General features: G+C 44.6%; 1 protein-coding gene across 1 annotated transcript in view; it reads right to left on the bottom strand.

Annotated features, from left to right (window-relative positions):
• Nucleotides 1-22,169, bottom strand: part of RIN2 (Ras and Rab interactor 2) — a 78,183-nt gene extending 56,014 nt beyond the window's left edge. Inside the window, exon 1 of the mRNA XM_069850341.1 lies at nt 22,148-22,169. The gene's annotated coding sequence lies outside the window, so the exon portion shown is untranslated. The remainder of the gene's footprint in view (nt 1-22,147) is intronic.
• Between the last annotated feature and the right edge of the window lie 1,044 nt (nt 22,170-23,213).

Raw genomic sequence — 23,213 nt, 5'->3', positions numbered from 1 at the left:
TGTAAAGGCCATGCAACCACTGAGCACAGACACTCACAGAAACTACTTCAGGAAAACAAAAAACGAGTTTACTAGTCTGCAGTCAAGGCAGAACAGCAGAAAATATCAGTGCAGACCTTAAGAACAAACCGGAAAAGGTCAGCTGCTGCCAGGAGACTTATGTGGGTTGATACCTGTCAATGCAGTCTCTCTGCCATCCACTTTGCCAGTGGCAGGTTACAGGAGTGGAGCTGAAACACGCTCCCTACTGTCTCATAAAAAATGCATGAAAGCTAGGTAAAGCATACTATACATGTACTTGAAAACCGAAAGAAAATTAGAATCATGTTGCAATCATATTATAATAGCAATTTATAAATATGTAGTATTAAAAAAAACCCCAATTAATCCTGTGAACCCATTTTCTGGCAGGTTAAGCTGGAAAACAGAAACAGGAAGGATAAATACATTTTACTTTTTTAAGAAATGTGAAAATACTATTTCTAAAATGCAACCCTGCACTTGAGAGATATACACAGAATTTCAGATTTTCAGCAAATTTAAGCATTCTCACACGTTTCGTTTTCCTCCTACCACATTTGCACTGCCCCATGGAGAGGGCTGCGCTCATCTCTAACCTACAAAGCTCCAGTTTGTCTAGTTACTCTGACCTTATCTGATTCTTGGCAAAATTGAACTTTGCCTTTTGAAAGTATTTCCTCTGAGAAGTTAACTGCAAGCCTACTTCCAGGGAGACAGATACAACTGAGCACAGTATCACTTTGAAAATCTATCAAACAAGAGCCTCAGTCTGAAAACTGCCGCAGTGCCAGGATTCTGCAGACCTCTCAACTCAAATGTTGCATTGTGTTAGCACAGCTGTATCCACAAGCAAAAAGCAAGGGGATTATGCAAAAAGGATTCTAATTTCCATCAATCCTCTGGGCACAGAAAGGGTTTACAGTCCTCCTTTTTTTCCTTCAAATAATGCAAGGGCACATTACTCATAGGAAAACAAATAATGCATATAGTAAACGTGACAAGTCACTTTTTACAGTGTCATATTTCTGGATTTTGTCATTTTAATTAAAAAGTGTTTGAAAAAGCTTGGAAATAAACACTCCCTGATCAATTCCCTTTTTTCTTGGAGACTGGTATTGTTCAGCCCAGAGAAGAGAAGGCTCCAGGGAGACCTTAGAGCAGCCTTCCAGTACTGAAAGGGGCTGCAGGAAAGCTGGGGAGGGGCTCTTGATCAGGGAGTACAGGGACAGGGCAAGGGGGAATGATTTTAAGCCGAAAGAGGGGAGATTGAGATTAGATATTAGGAAGCATTATTTTTCCTTTGATGGTGGTGAAGCACTGCAACAGGTTGCCCAGAGAAGTCATGGCTGCCCCATCCCTGGAGGTGTTCAAGGCCAGTTTGGATGAGGCTTTGAGCAAACTCATGCAGTGGAAAGGAGCTTGAAACTGGATGGTCATTGAAGCCCCTTCCAACTCAAATCCTTCTATGATTCTATAATTCTTCAAACACAGTTTTTACTTTTATATCCGCTACCTGAACATAATGAGTTCGTGTGACCTACTCCCCTGAAAAAAGCCTGGCTGCTACCAGTATGCTGTCAGTATTTCTGCCCATAATGAGCTAAAATGTCTTACAAATAAAGTCTATAACATTGGCAGGCAGAAGGGCCAGAAATTACTTTTTGCAATCCTTTTCAGGAGAGAGGAAACAAAAGGAGCCAGAAGTATGTAATATCAACCAAAAATAACTAGATAACAAGTGAACCATGCTTACCACCTGTCCCCAATGTGCCTCTTGATGCATTTTGCAAATGCTGACATGCAACACTACTTAATTTACCACCAGTTACACATCTCACACTTATTCCTCCAAGGAATTCATTACTCTTTCCATTAAAGAAAAGATACAAGGTCATTAAAGGCAACCAGCAGAATTAAATAATGTGCAAGTATTCTGATCAGTGAAATAAGGTTCAGTTATGTCCCGAGTGCTGACACAAGGTTTTACACTTCTAAGTTTTTTCAGTTGCTACATTTGTCACATCAGGCACTATGACTCTCTAACCTGGTTTCTTGGTACAGGTAGAACAAGGCACTGAGGATCCCCAGAGCAATAGTTGTTCCCCTCAAGCTGTCACAGCTGCGAGTAGTTTTATCAGGGCACCAAGCTCCCTCTCCAGCACTGCCTCTTGCTATGTTTTGTTCAAACTCCATACCAGGACAATCACTCAGCCAGCCTGGTGTTAAACAAGAATTACAGAAAAACAGCCAGGTCACAGACTTCACTACAGTCCCATCTTTCAGACAAATCCTTGTCTCTCATTTCACTCAACGGTCATCTGAGACGGGAATTTCCATGGGCTGGGAGAGGACAGGACAAGTACAACCACTGAGGATTGCTACAGTGACACTTGGCTCTGGACATTACCTGTGCAGAAACCTGCTTGAGGCTGGGAGATCAGGTTTCATAGAATGGTTTGGGTTGAAATGGACTTCAAAGACCATCCAAGTTCCAACACCCCTGCCATGGGTCGTGACACCTTCCACTGCATCAGGTTGCTCAAAGCCCCATCCAGCCTGGCCTTGAACGCCTCCAAGGATGGGGCAACCACAACTTCTCTGGGCAACCTGTGCCAGTGCCTCACCACCATCACAGGAAAACATTTCTTCCTAAGATCTCATTTACATCTCCCCGCTCCTTCAGCTTAAAAACATTCCCCTTCATCCTATCCCTGCATACGCTGATAAAGCCCCTCTCTCTAAGGTCTTCCTGGAGCCTTCTCTTCTCCAGATTAAACAAGCCCGACTCTCAGCCTGTCCTATTCCTTTCCTAGTAGTCCTCCTTTCTAAAACAAAAAGCTGACAAACTGCCCTCCTTCTCCCCCACCCCGCATTCATAGCTTTGGCCTACAGAGAGTGATGTTCAACCTGTATTTTGCAAAGATTATTCTTCAGCTCCCAATACTGGCAACATGCTTATTTATTACACATCATAGCTGCTTTCAGTTTTTGTATTGGCACCCTGAAGTATCGATGCTCCTCATCCTGGTGAACATAACAAGACTTAAAATAAACAGCCATCCTTCCAAGGACTCCTCCACCGCACTGTATGTTAAGCCATAAAATATTAAGAACTGCTTAAGGAACTACTACCTGGACAGACTCAGATCTTCAAGGCTGCGAACCAGTCCATGCATCAGGCTTGGTGTATTTATCTGACTAAATCTAAAGTGGGAATATCACTGCTAAACCTAGGCACTTATCTTCCTACAGCTGGTTTCAGCTAGTCATCACTCCTGCCTCACCAACCTTTTGCCTGCAGGCTTATTTTCCTCCTTGATTCCAGATCCTACTCACCAGTAGCCTTTCAAGAAACTAAAGGATAAAGAGGAATTTCTTTGAATTTGTTTCAGCATGGTGCTCTCAGAAAAGGCTTTAAGCCCCATTAGATTTTGGATAGATCTCACTCACAGCCGTCTACCTTCTTCCTTTATCTATACTGAAGTCATAAATGCAGGAATGGAAGCATCTGAAAACCCCATCTGAAAAGCGCACAAGAGTTGGTCTGACTCTGCTCCCACTGACACAAACAGACACTGTATCACTCCTTCCAACAGGAGTGTACAGTTAGGCAAACACTGAATAACTCAGAAAATCCCTTCCTTAAGCTTTGCTGAACATGGCACACTCCCAAGAAGATCATGTTTGCTGCTAGTGCCGTCTCTCTGCACCCCTTCCAAACAGTTTCTTCTTCCTCTCTTCCACTAAACAACCCCTTCCGGCTTGCTTCCATGGCATACTTTCCACATTACTGAAAAGGAATAAAAACCCAAGTCATTTCCTTTGGCATAGCATTTAATCGTGAAGGATACTACCACATCTCTTATAAGAGAATGACTGTACGTTGATATATTCATGTCTTGTTTTGCCTCTAGACATGTCAGAGCAATACATTTATAAGACTGGTTTTGATTTGGATAACCTTTCAGAAGGTTCATATTCATCCTAAATTCCTTGGCCCAGGTATCTCACAAAACTAGAATTTCTTGCAGTATTTCAGTGATTTCCATTTGCTATTCCTGCCAAAACCAGTGAATAAAAAAAGCAAAAGCATTCAGAAATATGTTTTCAAACCTCTTAAAAAATGTTTAACATTGACCTGCAGTTCCTGGAAGATGCAAAAAAATGTAATGCTTAAATTACAATACAGCTTCAAGGCCTGGACAACTTCAGAATTCATAATGAAACATTGAGCCAAATGCAGAGGGAGATGCTTATTCTCATATTGGATAGCTGCACCTAGTACAGTATCTTTTTCTACGTTTTACTCTTTTGCACCTAACAATCAAGAAACTTTCTACTGTGAGGGTGGTGATGAGGCACTGGTGGAGGTTCCTCATAGAAGTTGTGGCTGCCCCATCCCTGGAGGTGCTCAAGGCCAGGTTGGATGAGGCTTTGAGCAACCTGATGCAGTGAAAGGTGTCCCTGTCCATGGCAGGAGGGCTGGAAGCGGAAGAGCTTTGAGGTCCCTTCAGACTCAAATTATTCTATGATTCCATGATATACATCATAACTTTTATTTCATTGTGTCTGAAAAAAATACAGGCAACACTGACTCTACTGAAAGCCAGCTAAGGACACTGGTGCCTGCTTTTGAAAATCAGTACTTAAAGTATATGTCCTTGTTTATTAAAGGCATGTGCATTATCTGTAGATACGCAAAACTTCAGAAGGCAGAGGATAAAGTATAAATAAGATTTTCCTGACAAAATAAACTATCTGATGGAAGGAAAGATTCACATTTTTAAGGGCTTGCCAAAAGGTAAAGTTTTCTGGGTGAGAAAACATCTCCATGTGCAGAAAGCTCTAAACTCTGAGCAAAGAATTGCATGTACCTTTAGAGCTATGTATCAGCAGGAGCAAGAAAAGTGCGGATATCCATTTTCTACAGGGACAACTTGACTAAACAAGCCAAAATGATTATTTATCTACCCTGGGAAAAAAACATACAAGAAGTTGGCAGCACATTTAGTGAGTGAAATGTGAACATTTAGGTAACTTTCTTTAAAGAAACAAATGGAAAAAAAATAGAGTGATTGAACTTCATTTTTTCCCCTCCTAAAATAAGTAGACTTAAATGTTTGGGGTCAGCTAGTGTAAATCCACTGAAACTCTTGGATCTTGAAAGGATCAATTTTCAACATGCCTGTTTAAAGAATGCAAAGCTTTCTACATCCCAAATTATACCAGTTCAGCACCAAGTGACTAACTTGAGCAGACTCAAGCTATACAGTTGTGGATTTGCTTTTTGCTCAAGAATGTGTCTGCCTGTCATTAGCGACATTCTGCAGTACTGCTTTCTGACCAAGGAATTAATCTAATCAAACAGCCTATGCGAGAAAAATCATATGCCAGTTTTTACAGTTGCACAGTTTGTATTTAACAGCTGCTCATCATAGACATTATAGACAGTTTACTCAGCAGTCACTACTTATTTTTGCAGAATTCTGATTTAAGCATCACTTCCTGCAGCACACTGCCTAAGCGGTTACCAACTTGCCCTGCAGAACCAGTGCACAAACCACAAAGCCAAGTACCAAGTAAAAGATTCATTTCTCAATGAACAAAATACTTACACTAGAAAAACTTTAAAAGAACAGTGCTTATGTCTTAGTCTATTTAATTTTTGTGAACAGAAAAGACTGCAAGAAAATCCTTCACTTAAATAAACCAGATTCACTGTTCTCCATACACAGACCTCCCATGCAAACTTAACAGACAAGCAAAACACTCCAGCCTACACCAGAGTGAGATTTTTTACTAAACTAACCTAGTTAGGATCCCCCAGCAATGAACAGACAAGCTACTCAATGCATTATTATTTGCCTTGGCTTCAGAGGAGCAGACAGGTGAATTTTGTTAGTCCCCCAAAAGACTCAGAACCATGGAATGTTATGGGTTGGAAAGGATCTCAAAGATCACATAGTTTCACAGCCGATGGGCAGCGACACCTTCCACTAGATCAGGTTGCTCAAAGCCTCAGCCAACCTGGCCTTGAACACCTCCAGGGATGGGGCAGCCACCACTTCTCTGGGCAACCTGTGCCAGTGCCTCACCACCCTCACAGGAAAACATTTCTTCCTAATAACTCAGCTAAAGATCACCTCTTTCAGATTTAAACTGTCCCCCAATGTCCTATCCCTGCACTCCTTGATAAAGAGACCTTCCACAGCTTTCACGCAGAATTCCTTTCAGTCCTGGTCTCCCCAGAGCCTTCCCCTCTCCAGGCTGAACAAGCACAACTCTCTCAGCCTGTCCTCTGGACTCACTCCACTCCAGAACTGAATGCAGGACTCCAGGTGAGCACTCATGAGAGCAGAAAAGAGGGGTAGAATTACCTCTCTCGACCTGCTGGATGCACTTGTTTTGATGGACACCTTCTGCATTACTACAGCACAGGGCTGCTAACCTGCGTTATGGACAGGGAAAGTTAACCACCAAGCTCAGAACACGTAATTCATTCCTGAATCATACTTTGACTACATAGAGTAGAAAAAACAGACTGAGCCATGTCTGTGAGTCAGCTCACTGTTGTACATGTGTGCCAACACAGCAAGCAGAATCAGCCCCAAAGCACAACATTTTCATTGTCCTTTCAGCCACACCATATACACATGACAGGAGATGCAAAGACTGGACTTATTTCATAACATTACTAGGAGGTAAGCAAAACCATAAGAGATCCCAAGGAGAAAGCAAACTCAGTTTGAACTCTACCTCTTGTGTGTTTAAGGATCTGGTTGTGGCAGGGGGAGGCATAAGTAGAGAATCTAACAGTTCTTCAGAACCTTAAGTAGCATAAGACAATGTATTGTCCCTACCTGACCTATTTGGAAGAATTAGGGTGGCAGTTTAAATCCTCAAAATCATTTGAGGCACCTGTACATTTCCTATAAGGATCAATAATATAAGACTAGTTAAAAACAGTGACCTTTTCATGAGTAAATTCACACATAATTTTGATCAATGCTCCGAAATATTATTTTAATTACGTTGGTTTTCATAAAACTGAACTACTGCTTATTTGGGGGCGGGGGATTCATAGGGTAGATGGGACAAGGGAGTTTCAGATAGAAGATACAATTTAGTTTCTAAATATATTTACACCAAAAAAATGGGAGAAGCCAACATGACATACTATACCGATAAACAATGTTTATTGTTTCTTCTTCCACCTTATTTATTTATGGGGAAAAAGAAACATTGAAGAGTGAAAACAAAAAGGTTATGGCATACATCAGTGAAACCCAGGAAATTCAAAGCTGAAGGCTGTTGAGCTATTTGTTCCAAGTTAATTCCATTCCTCTTCCTGTTTTTCATATATATACCATGGGACTGACAGTGCTGGCCTCAACCAAGCTTCCTGGCTTAGGTCTCAACCTGTGTGATTTCGAAGTCACGTAAACACAGGTCATCCTTCCTGTCCTCACGCTGCTCTTCTTGATCCTCCTTCAGACAACAATTGTTCCTTCCGACCGCTCCCTATAATTTTTCTCTCTGATAACCATCTCGGGTACCCCTGTCATCTGCTGTCACTGCTGACTTGAAATTCATCAACGCAAAGGTCACTGTTGCTTTCCTGGCCCTCTTCCCTTTCTCCATCAGGTTGTCTGTCCATCACAGCTCTCTCCTCTCACTCTGCTTATCTTCACCAGCCCCAGTTTCTCCTACCCCAGCTCCTACACCCGCTCCCACACCCAACTTGCTTTCACTCTTGCAGCTGCACTCCTGGGGATGAAAACTTTAACAGCTTTCTCCCCTTTACCTGTAAGTTTTCCATCCTCCAACTCAATCCTCTTCACATTTTGCAGTTTCTCATTATTTTCTACCTCCTACTAACACTCTTCTTTTCGACCCCATTCTCCCTAGCCATCTGCATAAGGATCCGGGAAATAAAGAAGTCTTCCATATTCTATGACATATTCAGATCTGGCATTTTACACAGGTTTGAGGAGCCTTATCATCCCTTCCCCTTCTTCCAACAACACACATTTTTGGGGAATTGGAGTGATGACCCTGGACCCCAACCCACCTATGCGCTTCTTTCCTTAAGTCCCTCAAAAGACCAGGACATACACACTTCCACAAATAGAATAATAAAATAGTTTGGGTTGGAGGGACCTTAAAAGGCCATCTTCGCTTCCTCAGCAGAATCAGCAGTCACATCAAGACCTGTTTGATTACTACTAAAAGTTCCTCTTTGCTCACTACATTTATGAGTTCATAGAAACTACTAGCAGGGGAACTCCTGAAGAAGAAAGTGTGGGTGTTTTATTTCTCCACCATTAGTTTGCTTGTGTAAACAATTTGTTTTCTCTCTCCTGGGATAAACTGTTTCAAAATAAGCTTTTTTTGAAAGAAAATAAGCCTCATTGGTTGAAATGATGAAACTGGGTCAAAGTACTGACAACGTGAGACCATTCTGAAGCAAAACACATTGGTGACGCCCCATGATTACTTTATCAGAAGTTCCCTTATGCACATAGGTCAGACAAAGGGTTTGTTAGTGTCACTTTTTTTTTTTCCTTTCTGATCTGAATTAAACGTGATCAAACCCAGAAAGTGAGGCAGCAGTGAGATGACAAGATACGTTCTAGGTTTAAATCTTGCTGACACACTGCTACCAGAAGTTTCCCATGGCCGCTAGCAACAAACATTGGCAATCATTGTGCATGAAGAGCTGGTATAACGCACACTAGGATACAGGTCTCCTTGGTCCTTTTACAGATCAAAAATTAAACTGTTCAACAGACAACAAATTCCATCATTCTTTTTCCACAGGTGATAAAGAGAAAGTTGCCAATGGGTGGAAATAGTTCTTGTGCTTACATACCACAGTTAAGATTAACACAACATTATATTTTGGCTTCTGCATCTGGTGCCCATTACTATTATATAGCTTCTTTGTATAAATCCAGCAACATGAAAAAAACCCTTTCAAAGTCCATCAACCACTCTTAAGACAAACACCAACAAGTTCATTTCGCTCTGTTCTTCTGTAACTCAGCTACAATACATCCCCTGCACGAACACAAACCCATGTCTCTGGGGAGGCACAGATCTCCCCAGTAACTTGACCTGCTGTGACTGAGCTGGGAGAACTCAATCCACCCCTAAAACTCATTATTTCTTTCCCATTCTGCCTTCCTTCCAAAGCACTAAAAGGCAAATCAAGGAGGAAATAAACATCTTTCTTTCACAGTTCATGGACCATGACCCCAGGAAGGCAGGACCACTGCCCTGTGTCTCCTCCTACTTACAAAGTCGTACCCCAGAACCTGACTGTAGAAGGCAAACATGAACAATGCACAGCAAGGAGCTGGTATCAGCTTCCTCCTAAAGACAAAAATAAAGCACGCTCCATTATTTCCCCCAAGGCCTGCTCACAGGACAATCAGAGCTGCCCATAAAGACCCTGATGGGGCCAGCACCCCCTGCCTTCCAAATAATTTGCTGGCATTTGAGGCCAGCTACCCCTTGACAGCCAGGAAAGCATAAGCCCAGAGGGAACTGCTGGTCCACTCCCCCCATCTATTCCTGCAACAGCCCAGAGAGGCTGCTGCAATCAATCAGCTGAGCTTCCGAATGCTGCTACAGCATTCAAGCTTTTTCACTGGCCTTTACAGCCCCAAAAGTAACAGAAGCAGCAGCTGGTAGCTGCCAGTCTGACTGCATTCAACTTACGTTTCCTGCATTTATTCTTCACTTGATGGGCTAGAGCCCATTTTTTTTCCCTTTATCCCTTCAGATTAAAGTTACATTCTGCAGAACACAACTGCAGCGGTCCCTCTCTCATCCAGGGAATCCATTATTCAGCAATCCATAGTGGAAAGAGATCCAGGTCGTAATCCAGCTTCAATAGTATCTAAATTGCTTTTCCCTCTGCAATTCCATTCCTTCTTCCACATGCCCTGACAGTGACGTGTTAGGTTAAACCTCCTACTATTGTTTCTTTGTACAGCAAACACCGACTACCCTCGCTACCAGCATTGCAGAATTCGGCAGCAATTGCCACTTGTTTGACGACTGCATAGTCAGTGAACTTTTGATAACTTCTGCTCATTAATCTCTTGATCAGAAGTACACTCCAAGCCCATGAGCACCTTCAAACAGCTGCCATACTTCTTAGCAACTTGCCACAAAAAGCCCACCTCTCCCCAGTCTTCTCAAATGAGCAAATTTACACAGACACACACGTATCCTTGCACTCTCACATTTCACACCGATGTACAAATTACACTGACATCACTATATCATATTCAGGTCTGCAACAGTATCAGTTTAAACTCACCACTGCATGGCTACCAAGGCTGGAACTTAAAGAGACTGTCTCTGAAGATGATAACTTAGCTACTTCCTAACAACTCCAGAAATCTACGCGTAGCCTTGGGAAGTCCAAGCATTTAAATGATGATTCATCTTATGTGCAATTCAGAATTGGAATCATGGAATCATCAGGGCTGGAAAAGCCCTCTAAGATCATTCAGCCCACCTGTCAGCCCAGTACCACCGTGCCTAGTAAACCATGTCCCAAAGTGCCATGGCTACACATTTTTTATTATTATTTTTTAACACCTCCAGGGAAGGAGACTCCACCCCTTTCTTGGGCAGCCTGTTCCAATGCTTCACCACTCTTTCAGTCAAGAAAGATTTCCTAGTATCCAATCTAAACCTCCCCTGGCACAGCTTGAGGCCATTTCCTCCCATCCTATCACCCGTTACTTGGAAGAAGAGACCAGCATCCACCTTGCTGCAACCTCCTTTCAGGGAGCTGTAGAGCACAACGTGGTCTCCCTCTCAGCCTCTGCTTCTCCAGGCTAAGCAATCCCAGTTCCCTCAGCCACATCTCATAACCCTTGTGCTCCAGACCCTTCCCCAGCTCCGTTCCCCCTACTCTAGATATGCCCCAGCCCCTCAGGGTCCTTTTTGTACTGAGGGACCCAAACCTGAAGACAGGGTTCAAGGTATGGCCTCACCAGCAGAGGAGGCTGAGGGGAGACTTCACTGCTCTCTACAACTACCTGAAAGGAGGTTGTAGAGAGGAGGGTGCTGGCCTCTTCTCCCAAGTGACGGCGGACAGGACAAGAGGAAATGGCAACAAGCTCCGCCAGGGGAGATTTAGGCTGGACATTAGGAAAAAAATTTTCACAGAAAGGGTCATTGGGCACTGGAACAGGCTGCCCAGGGAGGTGGTTGAGTCACCTTCCCTGGAGGCGTTTAAGGCACAGGTGGACGAGGTGCTGAGGGCATGGTTTAGTGTTTGATAGGAATGGTTGGACTCGATGATCTGGTGGGTCTCTTCCAACCTGGTTATTCTGTGATTCTATGATTCTAAGTACAGGGGGATAACTCCATCTCTACCCCTGCTGGCCACACCATTTCTGAACCAAGCTAGGATGCTGTTGGCCTTCTTGGCCACCTGGGCACACTGCTGGCTCACATTTAGCCAGTTGCAGACCAGTGCACCCAAGTCTTTCTACTGGGCAGCTTTTCAGCCACTTTTTTCCAAAGCCTGGAGTGTTGCATGGGGTTGTTGTGACTGAAGTGCAGGAACCAGCACTTGACCTTGCTGAATCTCATACAATTGGCCTACGCTTTCTCAGCACAGACCCAAGGACTCAACACACTAAAGTGGCACTGACTCTACTGCAGGTACTTTGCTGAACTGGATGTGAAAGAAGAGGGTGTAAGGTCTCCTGGGGTTAATGACTGTTTGAAAGGCAGGGAATAGATGGTAGCCTAGAAATCAGTTTAAGCAGACAAGTAAATAACCATACCACCCTCAACACAAGCTGGCAAGCTTGAGACTAAAAGCTTTCAACAGGCAACCAGCTTTCAATGTTAACCACCAGACAGTGGGTGAATAAAAGCAAGAGACTCCATAAAATGCTGAAAGTCACCCTACAGGCATCACACAATCAGCTTTCCAAAACTTCACATGAGCAATATTTCTTCAGAGATTGCACATTCAGACTAAATAGAGCTTTACAGATGTCAGGAAGAGTGTATACAACCTGGAAGTTGCTAGACTTGGGTGTTTTATTTTCGTCAGGGCCTTTATCAAGGTTAAAGGTGATCTGTTGGTCCACGCTTACTTAAAGTATGTCAGCTAGGAAAAACGCAGAGGAAAACTGATGGACCACTCATAGCTAAAATTACACATGAACACCTTGCTCAATGGCAAGCTTACTAAGCGTGAGTTGAACCTATGATCTAACTTCCTTGACTTCTTTGTCCTTTCAGTGCACCAGATTCCAGTAAAACAAAGATTTCCACTAGCAAAATAAAGGCTACCTTCCCATTCTATTCCATTCATGCTTCACCTCAACCCAGAGAAAACATTTACAACCAGTGTTACAAACCATCCCTGGTGGGAAAGGAAACATTCTCATGGACAGAACAGTGCAGGGAACAAAACGTCCACTTGTGCACAGGAACTGGAAGGCCGAACAAAACAAAACGCCAAGGAGTCTTCCTATTATAACTGGTGCATCCCCTCCTACCAGGGGCTTTACCTACACTGACAAATACTTGCCCTTCTTTGTGAAGGAAAAGGTTGGATGAAACAATGTGTTGACAGTAAGATTACTTTCTTCAATTTAATACTTCAAAATTAGCATCTCCATCTAGCCATCCTCAGTTACTTGTACTATTCTGCTTATCCTAAGGTCCATGACTTTTCCTTAATTTCACATTCTGTACTCCAGCGGTGTGACCAAAAGCCTGCCAGGAACATTATTAGATGGTCAACATTAGAACTAATGATGTTCTACCCATAACTAGAACATTATTAGTAACTATTGAAAGACAACTGTCACCTGCTGTCTTCAAAACATGTAAAATGACTTTAAATGCTAAGCAATACACAGAGCATCAGTGAAACCACAGAATATCATGTATTGCTTGGCTTGAGTTAAACCTTAAATAAAAGGTTGAATTTAGCTATAGCTTTCAAACTGCAATACTGGAAGAAAAAGAAAAAAATATTTACTGCTCTAGCTCACTGTGGAGTAGTAAATGCAATGGTTGGCAGCTCAAAACTATGGCACGGCAAATGGAAGACTATCAGCAGTAAAGGAAGATGCCTGGTTCGTCTGCCAAAAGGGTGTGCACACGCTAGCATACTATCTTTAGCAAGGAACAAGACATGTAAAATTAAGCTAGAAGACTTCTTTGGCTTCCAGCGCTGCTGCTAACCAGATGGGAAATACGCTGTGATAGCTAACATACGCCTTGTCATTCATTACACACCAGGGGATGAAATAACATTTTTTCATATAGACATCAAAAAATGAATCCGAACTACAACAAACCAAATATTTATCTTGGCAGATCATGCCTTCTAGAAAAAAAAATTGCAGCAAAATTAAAATATTTTAAGGCACATACTACAAAACAAAGGCAGGGAATATCTTTGCAGAGAATTCCCAGGACGAGGGGGAACGGGTATAAACTGGAGAAGGGCAGATTTAGAATAGACATTGGGAAGAATTTCTTCACCATGAAAGTGGTGAGACACTGGTAGAGGTTGCCCAGGGAAGCTGTGGATGCCCCATCCCTGGAGGTGTTCAATGCCAGGTCGGATGGGGCCTTGGGTAACCTGATGCCCCTGAGTGGGATGTCCCTGCCCATGGCAGAGGGGTTGGAACTAGATGATCTTTAAGGTCCCTTCCAACCTTAACTATTCTATGATTCTATAACTCCTACCAAAATGGTCAAGTTGTGCATTTACTAGTTCAACAACCAACAACCATTAGCAGAAAATTTGAACTAACCAAAGGAAAGCTAACTGCTTACTTGATGGTGAACCTTCATGGTCAAGAGAGCCAAAAATGGCAAGCAACACAGTGTGCAAAGTAGTATACAGTACACAAACCGAAGACCACAGATACGGATTTTAACTGAGGCTTTCTGTGTAACTGCCCATGATGAGTTGGTAAGACTCAAATATTGTTACTTAAAAGCAGTATACAAAGACTTAAGCAGCAGCTCCCAGGTCTAACATATGTTCAGAGAAACACCTCAGGATATATGTTTTACTGCTGCTCCTATTTAAGTCAACCAAGTTCAAACTATTGGCAGTGAAAGTCACAGGACTGAAAATTCACATTATTCTACTTTCACCTCCCCAAACTGACCTCTTGTCAACTTCCAAACCAATCACCAGTTTCAACAGCTGTCTCCAGGCAGATGCTAGGAAAGCCTATGTACAAAATCGCATTATAGTGTGGCACACAGGTAGACACAATTTTAATAATCCAGAGAGCACCCTGAGGGTTCTTGGACAGGTAAACCGAAAAGGTATGGTGGCCCTTAGCAAACAGTGCAAGAAACCTGGCTTCCCTCTCCCGAGCCATTCAGTGTTCAAATTACAATTATTAGTCTTGCATTAATTACCATGAACACTAAGAAGCTAAAATAGCTTATTACAACAATTAACTGAGTGCTGGCATCTCAGTTGCCAATACCTGTTTCCTTAAAAAATTAGAGTCTCAGCAAGGTCACATATCACAATGCATGACAAGGCCCCAGCTAGCAAAAGGAAGCACATTTATTTCTGTGAAATTTATGGTTTTGTTTTACAGTTGTACTAAAAAAAACCCAAATAAAGAAACAAAATAAAGGAGAAATTCAGTTTAAAAACTTAACTTCCGTGCAAAGAGTAGAGAGCAGCTTCCCACAAAAGCAGGTCTCAAACTGGTGGTATGCATACTCAGACCTCAGTCTGGGGCTTATTTCACAGGATCCTAGAATGGTTTGGGTGGAAAGGGACCTTAAAGATCACCCAGTTCCAACCCCCCTGCCATGAGCAGCGACACCTCCCACTGGGTCAGGCTGCTCACTGCCTCACCCAACCTGGCCTTGAACACCTCCAGGGATGGGGCATCCAGGACTAGCCTGGAGAAGAGGAGGCTGAGGGGTGACCTCATTGCTCTCTACAACTACCTGAAAGGACGTTGTAGAGAGGAGGGTGCTGGCCTCTTCTTCCAAGTGACACGGGACAGGACAAGAGGGAATGGCCTCAAGCTCCGCCAGGGGAGGTTTAGGCTAGACGTTAGGAAAAAATTCTTTACAGAAAGGGTCATTGGGCACTGGAACAGGCTGCCCAGGGAGGTGGTTGAGTCACCTTCCCTGGAGGTGTTTAAGGCATGGGTGGACGAGGTGCTGAGGGATATGGTTTAGTGTTTGGTAGGAACGGTTGGACTCGGTGATCCGGTGGGTCTCTTCCAACCTGGTGATTCTGTGATTCTGTGATTCTCAGGGCAACCTGTGCCAGTGTCTCACCAGAATCACAGTAACAAATTTCTTCCTAGTATCTCATCTAAATCTCCCCTCTTTCAACTTAAAACCATTCCCCCATCCTGTCCCTGCACTCCCTGATAAACAGTCCCTCCAAGCTTTAATCTCCAAGTTAACATTATCACAAGGATTACTTGCAGAATCGATGTGAAGCTTGAATAAAAGGCAGCACCTTGCCACATTGGCTCAGGGGCACAAGTTGAGCTGGAAAATAGCAGCTGGCAATTCTGTCCCTTCTCCATGCAGGAGAAGATACTCCATGCCTGAGCATTTGGCTTTCTCCTTAAGCCCTCAAACAGGCATCTGCAGGACAGGAAGAGTATTCTTCTATGGTAAATAACATTTCTCCACACACCAACTCAATGCATGGCTCTGAGCACTCATTCAGACCTGCCTTCTGTCATCCTCACCTGCTCCAAGTCTTCACCTGAACCAGTAAGCTGAGTGGGGTATGCTGTCAAGCAGATATTTCCACTGCTTTCCACGCATTCATTTCTAAATGTATTTAAATACATATTTTGGCACATGCTCAAAAACTATCATCTATTAAGAGAAACTCTTAACCAAGGGATTAAGAGGAACACCGGGCTGTGGATCCATAGGCAGGTCAAGAAAGGGAATGTCAGCATAAATATTACATACCATGCATGAAAAGAAAACCAGTAAGACTTCAGGTTATTTTCATGTTCGAAGCATGTTTCAACAAAGTCAGGGTCAAAGACCCATGTAGCTAATTACTGGAAAGCACAATATTTGTATTCAGCAAATATTAAGTAGAAGCTAAAGCCATCGTTTTAGATGAAAAAAAAAAAGAAATAAGAGAACCATTTAAAAGTCCAAAAAGGTTTTGGTTTTCTTTTTCCTCTACAAGCCACTTGTGAGACCACGGTTTAGTGTACTGTGTGTAGTCCTAGGCCTGGTGACAATCACATTATGGAGCTGGTGGAGTGAGGAACAAGAACAGCTTTTTTGAGGAAAGCCCCTCAGAATAAAGTTGTTTCTGCCTCTAAGCCTGTATACGTGAGACTGGGAGAAATGACTGCTAGCATCCCTCACCAGAGTCAATTTGCAGAGCTCGATGGGTTGTAAACAGAGCAACACTGATTTGCAGCAAAGGATTAGTTCTTTAAATTCCTTACGAAGTGATTCAGCGCTTCCAGATTTTTCAGAACTTGGGAAGACAAAACCTGCTTATGTGCAAAGCAGGGATTTCACTCTTCAGATACAAGTCACAGACATGACGTCTTCCAAGAACTTTCATTTACAAGGCTATCTTGGAAACCTTGCACTTTCTCTGTCTCACCCTGCCCTCACTATACATCATGAACCTTTGAGCAATTTGATCCAGTGCAAGGTGTCTCTGCCCGTGGCAGAGGGGTTGGAACTGGATGATCTTTAAGGTCCCTTCCTACTTGAACTATGCAATGATTCTATGATTATCTTCACAGAGCAGAATCATCCCTGGTGCAGCATCATTAACAGCCTCTACACACAACACAAATAGGTTCACTAATCCCAAATCATATATGATATTTATATATCACAAAATACTGTTATTCCTGACAGAGGACTGGTAGAACTCCACTAATTTTCTTTTGCTACTTTCACTCTGCCTTGGCAAGATCCTCATAGTCCTTTTCCATATTCACATTGATGGCAGAACCTCTACTGGCTTCAAAGAGAACAATACAGCTTTAACGCTCAGAAATTTTCAACTGAGCTAACTGTTTAGAATTGCATTTTGAAAAACCCTACCGAAAGCTCCACTACTTCTCCTTTGTGTGTGTAATCTCTCTCTGCTGATCTCAAGGCAGAAAACCAAAACCACCAAAAATCCACACCTGCTTTATCAGCCAGCTTCTTTCCAAAGCACTGCAGCAGACAGATGACCATTTCAAATACCTGCAAATCAAGCTAATTTAGACTGAATAGCAAACAAACAAAAAAATACTCCCCAACTTCTCCTAGGCACACAAATAATGGATATTCTATCACTCATGCAATTACAGGATAATGAATTTTAGTCAATTTTCTTAGAGAATCCATTTAAATATTTCTGCAAACATTCAATAAATGATACAAGAAAAAAAAATCCAAACCAGACAGAAATACGGCTTTAGCCATTCTGCAAAATTTTCAATTTTGAGTTAAGCACAGACTTTACATATGGAAGCTCATAAAAGTTACAGAGGGCAACAAAAAGTTACAAGGATATTCAAGCTCTTGGACTGGATTCAACATTCACAATCACGAGCATAAATTCAGGAGTGACTCCCTTCAGGTTAAAAGAGTAGGTATAAAACTTATTGCCAAGAGAGGAGAACTAGGTCCATCCTCTTTCCACTGAAGAATGATCCTCACAAACAATGGATTTCCCAAGCATAAGAGATCCTGGGAATGCTATGCTGCCTTATTTCTGTTATGTGTCTTGCCTGAAAATTTTAGGCAACACCTGGCTGAACAAAGACAGTTACAAAAGCTTCTGTACTGACTCACACCCTGCCTTCTCACGTGCACGCATTGTACGCGTGCTTCTCACAAAGGCTGCCGTGACCAGGTCAAGCAGTGCAGCACCCACCATCAGTCAGGAAAGCGGGTGCTTTTTCAGGGCGGGAGGTCCAGCAATGGGCTGAGACTTGCCGCCATGCCTGGTGGGTCCTCCATCACCTTCCATTCCTGCAGCAGCGCTGCAGAACAAGGTGGCAGTGGAAAGACTGTACATGTTTGTCTTGGTCCATTTACAAGCGGCCCTGTAAGCCAAATTAAAACAGACTGGATCATAGAATAGTATGTTTCCCATGCCTGCTAAGTATCACATGGGGCCTAGACCAAAAGCAGGATCAGACCACATCAGCACTTCAGACCCCACAGCCAAGAATGTGAAGTGGTAGCAGCTGCCTTTCCATAAACAGTGTTGAGGCTCACAGCAGCCAAGAGACAATGAAAATTCCATTCCCCTGCTAGCCCTTTCTCCTTGTCCTGTTCAACCTGCAAATGCTCAGACTCCTGAACAAGCACAGTAGGCTGAACCAGCATGCCTTAGGATTGGGTAACTGCAGATGGTAGAACATCAGATAAAACTAACAACCATAAACAGTCCTACTCTAGGTCATAAGCACCGTAAACGCTAAGAAGTGGATGTGACACCCCTTCCAGCTCTCAGTAATATGCTCCACAAGAAAATACAGGATAACTATTGCACTAAGTGTTTTTGTGTGTCATGAACAATTTATTTTCGGTGTTCTAGACTAAGATAAGCACTGCAAATTACAGCCTCATACGCACTCAATTCCTACTACATCATCTCTGTGTTTTGTTACCCAAGGACAAGATTTTACGCAGAGTGCCTGATATCTAGTTACACTCCAGTCCCCTCTCCTGATATGTACTACCAATTGAATGATAAGTGACTTAACTGGCAACGCTAGACTCTGGTTAGCATGCTCCCCAAGCAACTCTCCTCCAGTAAGGAATTTTAGAGGGTTTCTGTGAGGGTTTCATCTTGATAAATCTTCAGTTACAGACAAGAAGTATGTAAACCTCTTATTTTCAAGATCTGTATGGTATGCCAAGTATTTAAAGCCACAGGCAAGTCCTGCACAACCACAGTATCCTGCAATACACATGACTGCAAAACCAGTTTTCTGTACATTGCTCCACTCTGCTTGGTGTCACCACACCTGGAAAGCAAGACCGTGATTTTGCCATTGAGACCCTTTCAGCTCCTGCTCCAGAGCCCCTCTGTGATCCTACAGGATTAAGCAGCTGTGATTGCAGTTTGGTAATGTGTTAAGAACATAACCGAGACCATATCTACTGCTTATAGTACTCTTATCGATTCTCTCCCGACGATGGCAGATGAATTACATTACTTATCACCACAATGCGACCACTACAGTATTCTACTAGATAACAGCAGCTCTTTAACTGCTATACTGACTGTTCTGCCTCTATTATTAAAAGCAGCAGCTCACTTGAGAAAAAACAGGTCACCATAGTATTTGTTCAGTGCATTAGGAAGTACTATGTCTGATCTTTCTTTAGAACAATCAAAAAATGCCCGAGCCTTAATTAAACGGCTACATTAGATGCCTTCTACATTAGACATAATCAAGAGCAACAGGAGCCAACTTTCCTGGTCCTGTTAACCACACACTGAAACTATCACGCTATACAATGCAGGGAGGTGGACACTGGAACAATTTCTCACTGAGACGATGACTCTCCTCCCGGTGGGGCCTCAAAGCTTGAGCAAAGGACACTGAGTTGACTGAGAGTGCAGCAGGGTGATCCAGCAGTCCATCCGTTCAAAGTCAGCCACAAGAGTCGCTGCCACAAGAGCCTCCCAACTCACCTTACTGGCCTCGTTCCATTTTACGTGGTGTAGCCCTAATGCAAGAGAACTTGAACTGCTGAAAAAGCAAACCCCCAAACCCCAGAGCTGGGCCACCTGTGCTCTGAACAGCAGTGATTAATGCACTTCTGAGTTTGCACCTTTTTCAGCACAAAAGTTTCTCAAGCCACCAGAAGTTTTTTCAAGCAACCTTGACATCCTGAAACTTAACAGGATTGATTTCTCAGTACAGACTAATATTTATGCTGGCTGTCCTTTTAAAGTGTTAGCCAGAGAGGAAACCTACCTCACAGCTACAAAAAAATCCACCTTAACAGACTGACCCTACCCTGGAAGTCCATTTCCAACAGCACTGCCTGATCCTAAACCTGAAGAGGGGAAAGCCAAACAAAAACTCCAAACATTTACAAATTTAACAAATATAAACAGACTGAAATGGACAGAAATCCCTTGGGGGGGGAAGGGGAAGTCAGCCTCAAAACCCATTAGGAGTGCAACATACAGGAATCTTGTTCCACACAGCTATTCCATCATCATTTGCAGAAGAGTCAATATTACTGTTATCCTTGGTACTTATTACTTAGTTTATGTTTTTAATTAACACAAAGAATGAGTAGATAGAATATAAAACCACTCAATTAAATTAAACGCATCCTAGGATTACATATGTTAAAACACAGGGGAATGTTCCATTTTAATTTCTACAGGACTAGTAGGATTTTCTTGCATAGCTGTGTGATTAACAAACAACTCTGTTTACCACAGTCTTACTGCTCACCTAATTATTCAGGTCTCAAGTAAGCTGTTAACAATTAAATAGTTTTAGAGCTAAGCAGATCTAAAACTAATGAAACTTAATATAGATCTGACCTGAAAAAAGGTAAAAGCCTGGTTCCATGGCTATATTGGCCTATTTTATCCCAACGAAACAGAATTACTCACAGAAGCAGCGTAGATGTTGCTGAATTGAAAAGGGAGTTCTGCAGAGCGGTTGCACCCACATTTCCAGGTACCTGCCCTTCTAACTACCACCTCACCAGCCTCGTAGCTGCTTCTGCAAATACAGTTAACCCAAGCCCCTTGATCAGCCCCTCAGCTGCTTCCCACAAACCACTTTCTCAGCGAGAGAGGGCACTCCCAAAGCACCCTCCGGTTCACCCCTAGGGGCTTCTACCCGCACAGAAATACCAGGTGGAAATCATGTTTTGCTGGGTCCTCAGCAGCACAGCTGTGCTGGCAAAGGCACAAAAGATGTTCGTGACTTAAAAGAGTCAGGATTGTTTCCATATAAAGACTGAAGGTTGTAGTTATTAAGAGTTACGCTTTAGGAAAAAAAAAAAAAAAGTAAATACACCAGAGCTGAGCAGCTTGGAAGGATGAGAAGACAAAAGGAATCCAGCCAGCAAAGGAAAGCACACCTGCTTTTCTGTATCTATCAGATGTGTGTGATTTAAAATAAAATTTTAAACATAATTTATAAGGAAATATTTAAGGGGAGGGACTGGCAAGACATTGTATCTTTTCAGCCCCAGAAGCCCCTGTTCCAGCCAAAAGAAGAATGTGGATGCCCAGATAGAGAAGATGACATCCTATACCCATCTTTTCGACTCTGGGAACCCCTTATCCCCATCAGAAAAGGTATGTGGATGCCCAGATCGAGAAGAAAACATATCCCTGTCTTTTCAGCCCTGGGAAAAGGGATGGGAGACCTCTTCCCTCAGGCTGGCTGAGCACCGCTTACAGCTGCAGCGCCCGCCGCTCCCAACGCGCACCGAGCTTCCCATTCCAACCCCACTTACATGGAAAGGGAGGGGAGAGCAGCAGGAGGGAGGCTGGAAGCCTGGGACAAAGGATCCCCCGGCTGGGTCGGGCAAGCGGGGGCTGAACCTTGCGTAGAGGCCGGGAACGCGTGAATCCCTGGATCACATCCCTGGGGAGCTGCCGCGGGAAGACGGGCCCGGCCTCCCTCGGCCTCTGGAGGAGGAGGCGGCAGCCGCGCTGGGGAAGGTGGCGAGGAAGCGAGCACGGGCTGCAGCCCCGGCGGCGGCGCCTCCCCGCTGCCCAGAGCCGGGAACAGCCCGACCCCGGCCCCCCTGCAGCCCCAAAGGCCCCCCCTGCAGCCCCGAGGCTCAGCCTGAGCTCGGCCCCCCTGCAGCCTCAAAGGCTCAGCCTGAGCTCGGCTCCTCTGCAGCCCCAAAGGCTCAGCCTGAGCTGGCTCCTCTGCAGCCCCAAAGGCCCCCCCTGCAGCCCCAGCTCCTTTGTCAGCCCCAGCCCCGATTCCTCTGTAGCCCCAGCTCCCCTGCAGCCCCGAGGCTCAGCCCGAGCCCGGCCCCTCTGCAGCACCAGCTCCTTTGCAGCCCCCGCTCAGCCCGGCCCCTCTCGCAGCCGCGGTTTCCGGGGTTCCCCCCCCACCTCCAGCCGCGCTCCGCTCACCTCGCAGCGCCGGGAGCCGCCCCGGCCCGGCCGCGGCTCCGTGGCCGCCGCTCCTCCCCCCCTCCCCGCGCTCCTCCCCGCGCGGCGCCTGCGCCCCCGCCCCCCGCTCCTCCCGCGCTGCTGCCGGCGCCGAGCGGGGCGGGTCTCGGGCACGGGGCTCCCGAACCGCGAGAGAGACGCTGAGGGGCTGGAGCGTGTCCAGCGGAGGGGCAGGGGCTGCGGAACAGGGGTCGTGGGAGCGGCTGAGGGAGATGGGGTTGTTCAGCCTGGAGAGGAGGAGGCTGAGGGGAGACCTTATCGCTCTCTGCAGCTCCCTGAAAGGAGGTTGTGGTGAGGTGGGCGCCGGTCTCTTCTCCCAAGTAACAAGCGATAAGAGGAGAGGAGACGGCCTCCGGTTGCGCCAGGGGAGGTTTAGTATTGGATATTAGGAAAAAATTCTTTACTGAAAGGGTGGTGAAGTCTCCATCCCTAGAGGTGTTCAGAAAGCTGGTGGATGGGGGACCTTGGGACATGGTTTAGCAGGCACTGTGGTGCTGGGTTGATGGTTGGAGTTGCTGATCTTAGAGGTCTTTTCCAACCTTAGGAATTCCATAATTTTAGGACACTGCCGGCTGCTCTGCTAAGTCCTTCTGCCACTTCATGCCCACAGCATGCAGAGACCAGGTAGCTCCCACGGTTTTCTGTTCAGGCTCCATTCAAACCCCACAGGCTGAGTAGAGAATGGATTGAGAGCAGCCCTGAGGAGAAAGGCTTGGGGGGTGCTAGTGGATGAGAAGCTCAACATGAGCCGGCAAAGGGCACCTGCAACCCAGAACGCCACCAGTGTCCTGGGCTGCATCCAGAGCAGTGTGACCAGCAGGGTGAGGGACAGGGTTCTGCCCCTCTGCTCTGGTGAGACCTCACTTGGAGTCCTGTGTTCAGTTCTGAAATCCTCCGCACAGGAAGGACAGGGATCTGTTGGAGTGAGTCCAGAGGAGGCCATGAAGATGATCAGTGGTCTGGAGCACTCCCTGTACAAGGACAGGCTGAGATAATTGGGATTGTTCAGCCTGAATAAAAGAAGGCT

The sequence above is a fragment of the Phaenicophaeus curvirostris genome, chromosome 2, assembly GCF_032191515.1.
Source record: "Phaenicophaeus curvirostris isolate KB17595 chromosome 2, BPBGC_Pcur_1.0, whole genome shotgun sequence".
In the NCBI taxonomy this organism is placed as follows: Eukaryota; Metazoa; Chordata; class Aves; order Cuculiformes; family Cuculidae; genus Phaenicophaeus; species Phaenicophaeus curvirostris.
Note: the sequence above shows the minus strand (reverse complement) of the source record. Positions and strands in the feature narration are given on the sequence as shown.